This window comes from Prionailurus viverrinus, chromosome F2 (assembly GCF_022837055.1).
Source record: "Prionailurus viverrinus isolate Anna chromosome F2, UM_Priviv_1.0, whole genome shotgun sequence".
NCBI lineage: Eukaryota > Metazoa > Chordata > Mammalia > Carnivora > Felidae > Prionailurus > Prionailurus viverrinus.
Window position 1 is genome coordinate 16626244 of NC_062578.1, and position 15624 is coordinate 16641867.

The 15624-nt window shown below is 40.9% G+C and overlaps 1 protein-coding gene across 5 annotated transcripts in view; it reads left to right on the top strand.

The window, feature by feature from the left end:
• The first annotated feature begins 1055 nt into the window (after positions 1 to 1055).
• Positions 1056 to 15624, top strand: part of DNAJC5B (DnaJ heat shock protein family (Hsp40) member C5 beta) — a 93534-nt gene continuing 78965 nt past the window's right edge. For 4 of the 5 annotated variants that reach the window (XR_007148727.1, XR_007148726.1, XR_007148728.1 and 1 more), the window contains exon 1: positions 1056 to 1160. The gene's annotated coding sequence lies outside the window, so the exon portion shown is untranslated. Of the gene's footprint in view, positions 1161 to 4323; positions 4736 to 15624 lie in introns of all 5 variants that reach the window. The other variant, XM_047842861.1, reaches the window with a different exon arrangement.

Below are 15624 nucleotides of genomic sequence, written 5' to 3' on the forward strand. Positions count from 1 at the left end.
TTGTGCAAGTCACAACCTCTCTCTGAGCTATAATTTTCTCACTCATAAAGTCATACTAAAAATAATACAGTGTTCACCTCACTGAGCTGTGAAGACTAAATGAAATATGTGGAAATGGCTTGTAAATGCTAAAACATGATATAAAATGTTAGTAGCTGGTGTTATAAAAGTACAATATATGCTCCCCACTTGAGAGATTTTGCAAGTACAATTCTAAGGCTTCACAGATACAGGTCATCTCGTGCAATGCAGACAATTTTTTAATGTCATATGGGGACAGTATATAGAAAAAGTGGAGGTTATGAAAGAGAATTAAATTCCAATGAAAGTCTATTTCCTTACTGATTATTCCTTCCCATTCTCTCCTCAGCAAGCACTAGAACCTTGTATGGCATTGCAGCCAACACTAATCCTGGGTTGAGCATTCTTTCTTATCATTAAATCTCATTGAAAACATCAGTTACTCAAAAGTCACATTACTTGTTAATCTAGAATTGGTCAGGTGGCTCAGAATTTCAGAGTTTGGGCCAGAACCAAAGTTAGCTACTTCTGGTACCTATAGATTTTTTGAAAAACTAATGATCTTCCCTGAGACTCTGTTCTCTTCCCATGATGCACGTTATCTGAATGGTCTCTTGTCATGGGTAGATTCAGGTAAAAATCAACCGATGAGCTGCCTACCAGAGAACAATGATGTTGATAAAACCCAGAGAGCAGAGCCCATTGTGAGTGCAGTGTGTTCAGAAGGGTAGGGGGCTGACCCTGAAGGCAGCTGGGTTCTAGATTTAGCTCTGCCATGAACTACCTAGAATCTGAATGTCCGCATCTGTAAAATAAGTGAGTTAGATGAGAATCTAGTCACAAGGTCTTTAAGGTCTCTGTTCACAGTAAGATTCTATAGCTCTATAGGTCAGTTAACAAATAAAGGGATTAACCTTCCCAACCTTCCACCATGGGCAAGACAGAAAATACTGAAGCCAGAGGGTCTCAGCTGGGAGTTTGGGAGGAGCAAGGATTCTACTCTGTGACATCACAATATTCAGCCCAGGCTCCAACTTGGCCACTGAGAAGAAAGTAACAGGCTCAGCTATTGATATATTAGAGGCAGGACACTACCGGACAGAGCTAGAAGGAATCAGCTAGCCATGCCTCCAGTTCAGGTATGTAACAATTGCTAAGCTTAGAATAGAAATTGCTGTTATCTAAAAAAAATAGAAAGAGAGGACCAGGAGATGAGTATATCTCCAGGCTTAGGAATAAGATACGCATAGAGACTACGCACCACATACTTTATGGTAAAGGTTCCCAATGATCAGAAAAAGGCCAAAGGCAGTCCCACCAGAAAGCGAGTTGTGTTATGTCCTCTGAATAGCCAGACTTATTTAATGTCATGAAGCCAGATGAAGATATTTCCAAGACTTTTAACCCCTCACCAGTCTATCCCCAACCATGGCAAAAATGCAAAAGCAACAGTTACCTCGAGGAAGTCAGTGTAAAATTACTTTGTAGAGTAGTTTACATTTATTGCCTGGTGGTGTTTATTCTTTTAATAGCTTCTTCCCAACATTGAAAGGGAAGAATAGACTTAACAAAAAATAAGTTAACTGAAAGAACTGAAAGAAGTATTTTCATAGAAGATAATACAAAGATAGAAACAAAAGTAATAAAAAGAGGAGAAATAAATTTATTATGGGTTAGCAACCAAGATTAAATTTAAAGCCTTGAAATTTCAAGGCTTAAAAGGCAAAAGGCCATCATCTCCTATAAACAGTGAAAGAGAAGGGCCTTATGGTTGAGAAGTAGGTAAAACAGTTCAGCTGGAACCATCTACAGCTCCTCCCCCTCTAAAGAACTCATGCCAGTGAAATCATCGCTGGGGATGCAGACATTTCTGTTTTCTTTACCTTGCCTTGGGGTTTTGGCTTCTAAAGTATTTGTTTCTTCCTGGAGTCTTGGGGCCCGGAGAGGCTCAAGTGACGGCAAATAGCTGTTCTGTTTACCAGTAGGGCGGAGCATGGGGTGAGCGCCAGGTCCTGACTCATCTCCATTGGCCTCCCTCCGTGTCTCAACACACTGCGACCCCAGAGCTGAGTACAAGACTGTTCAGGCAAGCACGCTGAGATTTGCCCGCAAGAGCTAAGTTTATTGCCACATTCCCTCAGTGGAAGCAGCAGTCCAGTGTTCTGACAGGTAGATTAGTTACCCACAGGGGACTCCAATAGCAATAGACCAGGGGACGGGAGATCCAATCTCTAACCACAGGACACAATTTTAACACACTATGACCTCCAACATCAGGAATAAATATATCTCAGCAGTAAGACCAATACTCTATACACTATAAAAGTAGTAATAACCTAAAGCATGTCAATAAATCCGGAGGTCCAGATGAAAACAAAATGTACTTCTACATTAACTCTACTATATATTCAACCTCCCTCTAGAGAAACCATCATGATTTTTACAATTACAGTATTTATTTATTAAAAAATGTTTTTTTAATGTTTATTTTTTGAGAGAGAGACACAGACAGGGGTGAGTGGGGGAGAGACTGAGAGAGATGGAGACACACAATCTGAAGCAGGCTCCAGGCTCCGAGCTGTCAGTGCAGAGCCTGATGCAGAGCTTGAACCCACAAACCACGAGATCATGACCTAAGCCGAAGTCAGATGCTCAACCGATGGAGCCACCCAGGTGCCCCTACAGTTACATTATGATCCAACTTCTTAGGTCCTTGAAAATTAAATCCTCAATGGTCCAACTTTTAGACTTCATTAATAGTTATTGAAAACCAAGTTTAGGTTTAACTTAAAATAATATCCAAAAAACATAGTGTCCTAACTTGTCTACATTTATATTCCTTGACTATAATGTTCTCTGAGCATTGTGTTAGTCACATACCATGGAATTTTAGAGTTGGAGGGGAACTAAGAGATCATACATTCCAATGTCCTCATTTCTACAAGAGGGAACCAGCACAGAGAGGTTGTGTCTAGTCATTAAGCTAGTTAGTGTTAGCTTGGGGAACATAGCTTAAATCCTCTTACTTTCAGCCAGGTGTCTTCAATATTCCCTGCCCCTAATTCATGCTGAAATAATTAACTATTCATATCTGACCTATTTTAGAATATCCTAAGAAAGGAAATCTCATTTTATACCCTTGGAGTGGTTATTAGTAAATTCAAGTACTCTATATAGGTGGTACCAGTCACCAAAACTCTCCTAGCCTTTATAGCTCCAAATAGAACAAGCTTTGGTCAAGGTCAAGAAAAGGCATCCAAGACCCCATCCAAAAGGCTGAGATAACAGTTAAAATAAATCCAGGGAAACTGACAGGTTATTCTGCCTTGAGGCCTGATTAGAAGTAGTTCACTGGAAAAAAAAAGAAAAGAAAAGAAAAGAAAAGAAAAGAAAAGAAAAGAAAAGAAAAGAAAAGAAAAAAGGCATTTATAACATTAACAACCTTTCTGCTTTTTAATAAATATGCAGACTTTCTGTGGCCTTGCCTTTTCCAGTTTAGCTAGATCACTTTGTTTATGTGTATGAGTGTGTATACTCTGTATATATATCATATATATGTATACTCCATAGATGTATGTATGAGTGAACACTTCATGTGGCAGGTGTGGCTATTACACCATCTGTGGCAACCTATCCTTACTACCTAATATACCTCCTTTATGAGCCTCTCCTGACTCTTCCCATGAGTTAATATTTTACTTATAATTATGAGCTGCCTTAGATTTTTCCAGGGTTTGTTTTATGTAGAGCTGTATATGTCTTGCATCTCTAATTAACCTGTAAGTCTGAGCCCAGGCATTCCCTGGATACAGATATTCACAGCTTTTTCCTATTCAATTCATTGCAAATATATTAATATCTGTCTAAAGTCCCAAAATCTGAAAGGAAATGAAATTGCTAAATATAAATATAGATCTCATTTTCATAGTCATCAGTGCCAAAGATCTGATGAATATTTTCTAGGCTGCTAGACTGTTTTTTAACCAACTGAAAAGTGTATACCCTGTAAGGAACTTCCATATGTTTCTAGCTATCCATGCAGATTATCTTTCATAAAAGAGAATTATTAAATGATCACTAATAGAAAAGAACATTCCATCATGACATAGGGTTTAAACAGGTTGTAGTAATGTCTTTCAGCTTCCACACTAATTTCAAAGGTTGTGTAATATATTGAGTAACTTTGCACATACTACAGCATAAAACTTCATGAGAAAGCTGATTGTAAGAAATGGAGGGTTTTATAAAAAGAGCTTTAATTTCAGATTCTTCATTGTGGGTTTTGCATTTTCATCTCTACAGTAAACTGAAACACAGGTATGCCAAGTGAACTTTTGAAATGTTTTCCATCAAATTACCCAAGAAAATGCATCCTGATCAGTTTTATCTAACAGCTTTGGGAGGAAAAAAAAGCAAAGAAATCTACCTTGCCACAGATCAAGGCATTTGATTCTTTCTCTTGCTGCCACCACCTGGGGTGCCTTGGCATCTGGCCACACCTGGATCTCTGACACATACAGGACTCTCCTTTATCCCAGCCCAGCCTCCATGCCCACTCTCCTAAGAATTGTGCAATGAGACCTTTGTAACCTGAGGCTTGTGAAGTCTGGAAAGGAATGTGACACAGAGCCAACAGACGTTGCTGCCACCAGGGCTTAGAAGGAGCTTTCCTACCTGTTCACCTGGTGCCTGGGGGAATCTCAGAAGGGGAAAGGTATGCTCTAAAAGGAGTGGGAATGGAGCCTTTGGCAAGACGATGAAGCAATCACTCGTGTCTTTTCCCTGTTCTCTTTGCCAACCTTCAGAGTCATGTTTCATGCTGCTCCCAAGAGTAGTCTCAGATCCACTTTTGAACCACTTCCTTTCCTACTCCTAATTACACTCTCTGCTGAAAGTTATGAGTAGTAGGTTCATTCTTCCAGCGGCTCTATAAATGCTGATGGGTGATCCTAATGGGGGTTCTATATTAAACAGTGATATTGATGACAGATTGGTGGGAGCTGTTGGCGGGACAGCTGGAGAGATCTTTGTGATCAGAGCCCTACCCTATTGGTACTTGTCAGTTAGCAACACAAAACTTTTCTCCCCACCTCCCCCACATACATCTTCCTCCATCATGGCAAATACACAATCTGCCCATTGGCAATACTTGAGGTTGTCCTACCTCTTCTGCCCAGGGAATTCTGTCATGAGCTGAGTCAGGAATAAGCATCTTTTAAGTTGCCCATTTATCAGGGCATTTGGGTGGCTCAGTCGGTTGGGTGTCCGACTCTTGATTTCAGCTCAGGTCACGATCCCAGGATTGTGGGATTGAGGCCCATGTTGGGCTCCGTGGTGAGGATGGAGCCTGCTTAAGATTCTCTCTCTCTCTCTCTCTCTCTCTCTCTCTCTCTCTCTCCTTCTGCCCCTCTCCCTTACTCACACTTCTCTCTCTCAAAAATAAAATAAAATAAAATAAAATAAAATAAAATAAAATAAAATAAAATAAAATAAAATAAAATAAAATGTTAAAAAAAGTTGCCCAATCATAATGGTCACACAAGTAGACCTCTAAAAGGAAGAACTAAAAGAAAGTGAAAGACTTACTCTTCAGTCTTATATTGTTTAGAACAACCAAATATAATTAATTATAAAGGACAAGTTCTGTATTTTATCCATATTGCTTATAAACAAAAGGTAGTCCCTGAAAAACAGATTTTTAGTGAGTTGAGAAGGTAATTTACTTGACAATTACCAGTATTTTCCTTTCTTTAGAATATATTTAGAATGCAAAGTCATTTTTCTTAGAAAATGGAGGAAGGATTTCTTTTATGTTAGAATAGGTTCTTTTCTACGTTAGGAACTGATACCACCTCACACCTCTAACCAACGTATCACCTCTTGCTGTACTCTGTCCTTTCAAGGTGGTTCTCCTTTCTTCCCCAAATGAATTCAGTATCAGTTTCAATCCACTTTGTGGTTTTTGAAAACTCAATATGTACCAGGCTCTGTGACAATAAAAAAGTTAAATGTCTGGCATAAATTTGGCTCTTTAAGAATTGAGAATTTAGTTAGGGAGACAAGATATACACCTTTGAAGAGTTCAAAAGCAAAAAGGAGTTTAAAAAATGCATAACTATGAAAAATATTTGTATTGTGGACTTCAAAGTGTCCAGGGGCTAAGGGTAGAGTAGAGGTGAAGTTGCCCCAGGTTGCTCATCATAGCAGAGTTGGGACTTGAAGAGAAATAGTAGCGTGCTGTTTAAGTAGTAGGCTTAAAGAGAAAAACCATTTTCTAGATTTTGGTCCTGGAACAACAGGTCTTCTCCTATTCACAGACCTTATCTCCACTCTCCCTGCACTTCTACAATTCCGTTTTTGCATGCAAGCGAACAAACATTTCACGTGGCTTTGTTGGGATATGGAAAATAGGAGTCATGGAAACATGCCACACGAGAAAAGATTAAACCAACCTTAACATGTGGTTTCTGTGAAAGGCCCAGCATACTGTACCCTGAACTGTGTCTGATTTTAATTATGGACATGGGCTTCCTGATCTCCCACCCAAAAGTTGGCATGTTCCAGACCTAATTCATTGTATTCCTCCAAATCTTCTCCCTTTTTTGTGATTCCCATCTCGGCCAATAACCTTACCATATTCCCAGTTATTCTGACAAGGTGGTGAGTCCTTTCTGATTCCTTTGACTCTCCTCCCATTCACTTGGTTATGAAGCCCAGGAGGTTATCTCCACATCTCTTTCAAGTCCATTTCTTCTGCCAGTTCCGCCTGCTGTTGCCCTGGGCCAGGCTCTCATTCTCTTTCCCTAAGATTACCCATCTCCCCAACTTCATTGCTCTGATGTCTATTGTTTACATCTTTCTAAAATAAATACTGGAGGTTGTCACTTGCTAGGTTAAAAATGGTTCAAGTTTTCCCACTGTTTAAAAAATGAAGACCAAACTCCTTATCTTGGCTTTCAAGGTCTTTCACTTTTTCTAGCCATTCTCTGCCAACCATTCACTCAGTCTTCCCCAGTTTATTAACCAGATGGACTCCTCTACTTTCCATTCTCCAGACTGCCCAGCCCTTTCTTTCCTCGATGGTCTTACTCATACAGTTCTCTTCTGACAGCTGAATTCCTACAGGATTCCTCCTCAGATTGGTGACTTTTTCTTTCTTCCTTCATTTATGATTTTCTCATGGAATTCTTTTTTTAAAATGTTTATTTGTAAGAGAGAGAGAGTGTGTGAGTGGAAGGGGCAGAGAGAGAGAGAGAGAGAGAGGAAGACAGAATCTGAAGTAGGCTCCAGGTTCTGAGCTGTCAGCACAGAACCCGATGCAGGGCTGGAACTGAAGAACTGGAAGATCATGGCCTGAGCTGAAGTCAGATGCTTAATTGACCAAGTCACCCAGGTGCCCCTCTCATGGCATTCTTATTTTTATGACCCTTTTGGCTGAAGGAGTGAGCCAGGTGGGGTTGGAAGATCAAGAAGAAGAGAGAAGAGTTTCTTAAGACCCGAAATAGCATGTGCAAAGACTCAGAGTAAAGAGAGAATGGCATCTTCAAGGAACTGAGTGTATAGTAGTTGGTAGAAATCAAATCTAAGCAGAGAGGAAAGAACTGGGGAGAGATGGCACTGGACCTGCTACGGAGCTGGGGTTTTAACTTAAGATCAGTGGGCAGCTTTCTTTCTTCTTTATAAAGTTTATCTATCTATTTTTAAAATTTATTTAGTAATCTCTACATCCAACATGGGGCTACTCACAACCCCAACATTAAGAGTTGCATGCTCTCCTTACTGAGCCAGCCAGGTGCCCCTGGTGGGTAGGTAGTTTTAAAGGGTTGGTTATAAGCAGGGGAGCAATAGATATTATTTGCACTTTAAAAGAAAGTAATTTATGGAGAACAGATGGGAATGGAGAAAAACTGGAGAAAAGACTGTCAGTTAGGATCCTGGTAGGGTAAACCAAGGAGATGATAAGCTTGGTCTAGGGTAGTGACAGTAGAAAAGAGAGGAAGGCAGTGGACTTCTGGAAGGCCCAGGAATGATACTGTACTAGGTGCAATATCACTTCCCACTAATGCCCCACTAAGCAGATCAGACTTTATCTTGTAGGAAACAGGAAGCAACAAGTATTTCTTAGCTTAGGTAAATCTACATTTTTGAAAGAGAACACTGGAGATGGTATGGAAGAAGGCTAGAAGGGGAAGACTGGTTGCAGATGGACAGGAAGCAAAGTCATTGAGGTGGGTGTTAAATGCTGATGGCACAGCTGCTCAAAGCAAGTGAACCCCTCTCAGCACTGGTGATCCTGCCCCAAGTGCAGTTAAATAAAAATAAATACGTTTTAATTGAAAAGTTACATGTGCATGCAGTAAAAATTTAAACAGTATAAACTTTATGCCATGAAATAATTCTCCCTTGTATCCCAGTCCCCAGTCCCTTCCCTCCATGGAACTTGAGACAAATTTTACATGCTCTCCAGAAATTTTCTATGCATAAACAAACATGTACAAGTATGTATTATGCACATGCTCTCTATGTATATATGCACACATATGGATCCACTTTTTAAAATAAGATTACTATACACATACTTCTATGCCTTGCTTTTTTATAAAAATGTGAAACTGCATTTTTATACCCTTTTTTATATCACCTCATGGAGATGTGTGCTTCATTCTTTTTATGCCTACATTGAAAATACTCCTACAGTTAACTCACAAGTTTCCCTACTTATGAACATTGAAGTCAAACATGGCTTCACAGGAGGAAGTCAAATTTTCACTCTTCACAGATGACATGATATTCTATATGGAAAAACCTAAAGGTTCCACCAAAAACCTCTTAGACCAACCCATGAATTCAGCAAACTCACAAACTATAAAATCAGTGCACAGTTTAAGGAATCCACTCCTGAAATTATTGTTGCACTATATGCTAACTAACTTGGATGTAAATTTAAAAAATAAATAAATAAAAAGAAAGTAAAATCAAAGCACAGAAATTGGTTGCATTTCTATACACCAATACTGAAGCAGAAAGAGAAATCAAGGAATCTATTCTATCCCATTTACAATTGCACCAAAACCCATAAAATACCTAGGAATAAATCTAACCAAAGAGGTGAAAAATCTATACACTGAAAACTATAGAAAAGCTTATGAAAGAAATTGAAGAAGACACACAAAAAAATGGAAAAATATTCCATGTTCATGGATTGGGAGAACAAATGTTGTTAAAATGTCAATACTACCCAAAGAAATCTACATATTCAATACAATTCCTATCAAAATAGCACCAGCATTCTTCACAGAGCTAGAACAAACAATCCTAAAATTTGTATGGAACCAGAAAACACCCCGAATAGCCAAAGCAATCTTGAAAAAGAAAACCAAAGTGGGAGCCATCACAACCCTGGACTTTAAGATGTATTATAAATCTGTAATCATCAAGACAGCATGGTACTGGCACAAAAACAGACACTCAGATCAATAGAACAGAATAGAGAGCCCAGAATAGTATGGGCAACTAATGTTTGACAAAGCAGAAAAGAATATCCAATGGAATAAAGACAGTCTCTTCAGCAAAAGGTGCTGGGAAACTGGACAGCAACATGCAGAAGAATGAACATGGACCACTTTCTTACACCATACACAAAAATAAACTCAAAGTGGATGAAAGACCTAAATGTAAGACAGGAAGCCATCAAAATCCCAGAGGAGAAAGCAGGCAAAAACCTCTTTGATCTTGGCCACAGCAATTTCTTACTCAACACGTCTCCAGAGCCAATGGAAACAAAGGCAAAAATGAACTATTTGGACCTCATCAAAATAAAAAGCTTCTGCACAGCAAAGGAAACAATCAGCAAAACTAAAAGGTAACCGACAGAATGGGAGAAGATATTTGCAAATGGCATATCAGATAAAGGGTTAGTATCCAAAATCTATACAGAACTCACCAAACTCCACACCCAAAAATTAAATAATCCAGTGAAGAAATGGGAAGAAGACATGAATAGACACTTCTCTAAAGAAGACATCCAGATGGCCAATAGGCACATGAAAAGATGCTCAACATCACTCATCATCAGGGAAATAGAAATCAAAACCACACTGAGATACCACCTCACACTGGTCAGAGTAGCTAAAATGAACAAATCAAGAGACTATAAATGCTGGAGAGGATGTGGAGAAACGGGAGCCCTCTTGCACTGTTGGTGGGAATGCAAATTGGTGCAGCCACTCTGGAAAACAGTGTGGAGGTTCCTCAAAAAATTAAAAATAGATCTACCTTATGACCCAGTGATAGCACTGCTAGGAATTTACCCAAGGGATACATGAGTGCTGATTCATAGGGGCACATGTACCCCAATGTTTACAGCAGCACTTTCAACAATAGCCAAATTATGGAAAGACCCTAAATGTTCATCAACTGATGAATGGATAAGGAAGATGTGGTTTATATATACAATGGGATACTACTTGGCAATAAGAAAGAATGAAATCTGGTGCTCTTAGCCTGTGTGGTAGCTGCCTCCCAGTGCTGTTGCATCATTCCCCACAGGTACTGAGATGCCCCCTTTGTAGTTGGATAGGTCTGAAGGTATTAGTTATTGGTCCAAGCTCAGGGGCAGCAGTGGGGACGGGAAGGCTCATTTTTGTCTTCACGTGTCTGAATACATTGAACTTGAGTGCAACCTGGAGCTACTAGGAGAGCTTTATTTTCCTTTGCCTTTGAAGTAAGCCACAGAACATTAACAGTTGCTACCCTTTATTGAAAGTTATGTGCTTGTGCTTTGATCAGGATAATTTCATTTAATGTTTGCAATGACCCTGTGCTCTTCCCACCACCCCACTCTCCCATGGAAGGGTAGGGATGACATGGTCACCGTGGGCTTCCAAGGGCAGGGACTGTGAAATACCTTCTTAAACCACTGTCCTCAGAGCCACCAAGAGCACCCTACATTGCCTTCAAGGGTCCCCATGGGCCAGAAACATTCTGTTACACTCATCCCCAATTATGTCCATAAAAACAGCTTACAACATGCATGAATCAATAATTCTACAGGTGTGCGCTGTCTGCTGATTCACCCATGGAACAGGCCTGGGCTTTCCCTTCATTTGGTTTGCTCTTCGTAGCCTAACTAACATGTTGCTGCTCCTCACTTTCCATCTCCTCTGGCACTTTCAGGAAACACTGTCCAGTGGCAAACTTATTGTAAGTCCCTAAATCAATCTTATTGAAAGGAGACTCCTCTGTCCTCTCTTCCTTCATCACTTTCTGGGTTCTTCCCTGGAAGTTCTCTTTGTGGTGACAGCATAAGCAGTTTTCACAGTGTTACTAAGTTAGCTTTGGCCACAGCAAACCTCTTGTCTGAGAGAGGAGGAATCAAGATCAAGAAGACATGTGTCTTATCCAAGTTCACAGTTAGACGCCAAGTCATCCATCTCCCAGTCCAGTGTTTCTGGTGTACCCCACAGATATCAGTTCTGATGGGTGGGGTTCAGTCCAATCCATTGGAGGCAGGCTGAAGAGCAGCATATCTCCAAGGTGAGAGGCAGATATGCAGGCTGTACCAGATGACAAGGGAGGTCAGTAACTCTTTTGCACGGCTGCCTCTATGTACAACCGTGTACAATGATGTAGGTACAGCACAAACAAAGCAAGGTATTGGTAGAACAACTGGGATAGAGTAGTCCTTTTTTATCAACAGAACCAAATTCCCTTTGGTTTTCATGCTTCACTGGAAGGCCCAGGAAATATCTGAGACTCTTATCTGTCTGGAATTGCAACAAGTGATTCACTATGGCCCCCATTCCCAATGGAAGTGGCTTTGGCTTGTATCGTGCATTTATAGAAAATCAGCTGGTAAGTCTGCATGGATTCACCCAGTGAATTCTCCATGACACCTTTGTAGGCCAATAGGCAAGCATTTGGGCTTCATGGGATGACATTTCCAGATCAGAGCCCTGGTCTGGTTCCATCTCATCACCAGGGTTGTTTTGAGTGTGAATTATACGATAGGAGCTGAGAGTAAATGGGCTTGTTTCAGCCAAGGTTCTGAGAACTCTCTATCAGATAAACACTAACACAAGGAAACAATCATTGGTGGTAACAACTCACAAAAGAAAGAAAAATAAAACTGTTTTCAAGATCATCCTACTTTTTATTTTTAAACAAAGAATACATGAATTCCAGGTACTTTGAGAGCAATAAAGCAATTGTTGAGAAGGCAGCACACTCTAGAGGTGGGTAAAGACTTTGGAAGGTACCCACAGACATGGATGTTCATCCTGGCTGCCAAGACCTCATTGGTGCCCTTGGGCAAATCACCTACTTCACTGCTTGACCTGGGATTCTTGGAACTGGGAGACCTGTGATCCTACCCAGGCTCTGTTAGTAACTATTTGATGTTGACATGTGTTACTTTTTTGAACCTTTGTTTCTTGATTTGTAAAATGGGAATAATAACATTTCCCCTGCCTACCTGTCCCTGTTGTTGTGTACGTTAAATGAACCTATGTGAAAATACTTTGTTAATAATAGTGTGCTCTCTATATTTTCCTGTGATGCAGACATAATGTCTTTTGCTGAAAGTGAAGCAGGAGATTGGTGGAGAATGGTGGAGCATGGTAAAAAGACTAGGGTCTTCTGGGACACAGAGAAGCATGCAGGGCAGGGTTGCAACTGGGTTTGGAGATCATGGATCTGTGATGGCAACATTCACCTCACCAGTGGATGTTCAATTAAATATTGGTTGGGGCAGTAGAAGGAATTAGGGGTATTGACAAAGGAATAGTTACAATGGTGATGCCAGAGTCTAAGTTGAACAGGTAAAGGGTTAAAGAAAGGGACATGGCTGATAGATTTGGGGGATTAGGAGGTGTTAGTGAGATGTAAATGCTGTGTGTACAGATGAGCTAGCTGGTGAGGTGGGCAATGATGGGTTTAGGGTGTGAGGCTGGAGTTCAAGGTTTGAGAGCTGGAGGACATCCAGCTATCCTAGTAGGGCAGCGAGCCATGAGGGAAAGGGTGCTGGCTTGGAAAACCACATGGGAACTGAAGGGCCCCAGGTCAGTGACAGGACTTGGGTTAGAGAGAGCTGATTGCCAGAGTCCTGAGAGAATATGAGCGAGGTGTCAGATATAGGAATAGATATGGGGAGGAAGGGAAACTATGGATGGTAGACAGATCAAATGTAAGGGATAGTGTCTGGAAGGGCTTGAAGGAGAATGTTGAAGCTATTTCAGGGTAAATGAGAACCAGAAAACAGAATGACCCAGAGGCATGTTTGACTTAAAATTTGATATGAATTATATATAAACCAATCATTTTACACATATATAATCAAAAGTTGTAGGGGAATCTTGATCTCAATATGCAAATATTTAAAATAAATTTTAATGGGAAACTCCTTTTAACCATTAACATTTTTAAAAATAATAGGCCCAGTGGCATGCTGGAGCCAGTTAGTACCAGTGGATGGGAGCCACATATTGTTAAATTCTCTGGAATTCTGCAAGCGAGGTGTCATGTTGGTAGCTTGAAATAGGCCTGGGAGGGAATAGTTACACCATGAAAATCTGCAAATACTATGAACTAGGGCTTCTTCTTCCCTGAAAAAATCTGGTTCCATCGTATCACTAGTGTTGTTTCCAGAGTTTGTGAATTATATGACAGGAGCTGAGAGTAAATGGGCTTGTTTCAGCCAATGCTCTGAGAACTCTCTATCAGATGAACACTAACATTTCCCAGCACTTCAGCCTAAATACAAAATCCAAATCTGCCCAACTTTATAGCCCTGTCATTGTGGTTTAATTGTATTACTAACAGAGATATCCAAACCCTTGGTACCTGTGATTGTGATCTTATTGGGAAGTAGTCTTTGCAGAAGCAATTAAAATGTAAGTTAAGGTACAGTCTACTGGAGTAGGGTGGGCCCTTAATGCAATTTGACTAGTGTCTTTATAAGAAGAGGAGACACACAGAACACCACATTAAGACACAAATGCAGGGGAGAAGGCCATGGCTATGGGAGCAGAGACTGAGGTACCCTGAGAGTTGCCTGCAATTCCAGAAGCTAAGAGGAAGTTGTGAAACACATTTTCCCTCAGAGCTGCCAAAAGGAAGCAAAAATGCCAAGACCTTGATTTCAGTCAGACTTCTAGCCTCCAGAACTGTGAGAGAGTACATTTCTGTGGTCCTAAGTCACCCCGTTTATACTACCTTTTTACAGCAGTGCTAGGAAACTGATATCTGTTATGCTATCAAGTTTGGACACAAAATAAGTGGAAGTTCCCCAATGTGAACTACAAAGGGAAGGTCTCTGTTCCCTGTGCTCTGGTTCCAGGGAGAGGATCCTCCCCTCCTACGTCCTCCAGCATGTATTTTCTGTACCATCCTCTGGTGCTTCTTGTTAGCTGCCTTGTATTGTGGATTATGCTTTTAAGTATAAACGTGTTGCCTCCTCCTCTTCTAGGTGGTAACCAGAGTTTGTAAATTCAGATGCCTCATGGGTCAAAGTTGCTAAATGTGATGCCAGGGGAACCATTTCTGGCTGGAATGTGTGTCTGCCTTTAAATAAAAACACCTCACCCTGCTGGTCAAGGAAAACTTGACTAAGACCTGCCACCTGGGGACTTCTGGGATGTGCCTGAGGGAGGGGGAATGTCTCTTGGCCTTTGCCTCCGCCCAGTAGCAGCTGGCTGGCACATATTCACTGTGAATTTGCTGCCTGGATCTCTTACATCTTCTGTCCTGACCCAGCGAACGAGTGCATGGGTCTGAGACCTCAGAAGTTCAACAACTGCCCCAAAGTTTCTGCTTCCAAACAGAAGCTTCAACACAAATTTTTGTCAGGTTATAACGTAAATCCCCCAACTGACTAACTACTTGACACTATTGCAAAACTTCAGCCTCAGAAGAATGCAGTAAAAGGGCGGCGCCCCTCTACACACGGCCCTACCCTGGTGCTTCCATGAGTGTTTTTCTCACAATTCTTGAAATCTCAGGTGGCTGAGAGAGAGGCATCAGGGATACTGAAAATTGAGGGTGATTTGGGGTGAGGAATATTTTGAAGTTGAAACTCCTGTTTACAGTCCGTTTCCTTTTGAACAGCAGAGGGCGATACATCTACACTGAATAGCCAGTCTGCCTTGCTTCAGGACTGAAATCCTGGGAACCAAGGATTTTCTTTTTTTAATATGAGAACAAAGGCTGAATTGAATATTTGTTCATTTGACTGTTTTGCTTAGGCCTCTGAGAAAGTTACAGAGAAGGCCTTTGAGTCGCTTACAGAATGTTCAAGCCCTGGGACTTGGGACAGGGAGACCCTCTGAAGGGTTGTTGCAGGGTTGGGCAGGGTTGCTGCTTCCCTTATGGGCAAGCACTTGTCACACTCTCACTCCACCTAGAGACTGTCTAGTTCTGGTCTGTTTTGTGGGAGGGTTTAGACTGTGTCTCAGGTAAGACCAACCTTGTATAGGGACCCAGCATGTCACTTCCAGAGCTATCCTTTTTAAATTGGTTCCATGGGATTGTTCTACTTCGTATCTGGAGGTGAGGCCTGGCCCTAAGAGAATGGAGAAGACTGAGAGAAGGAGATGCTGTGAGGAGGGT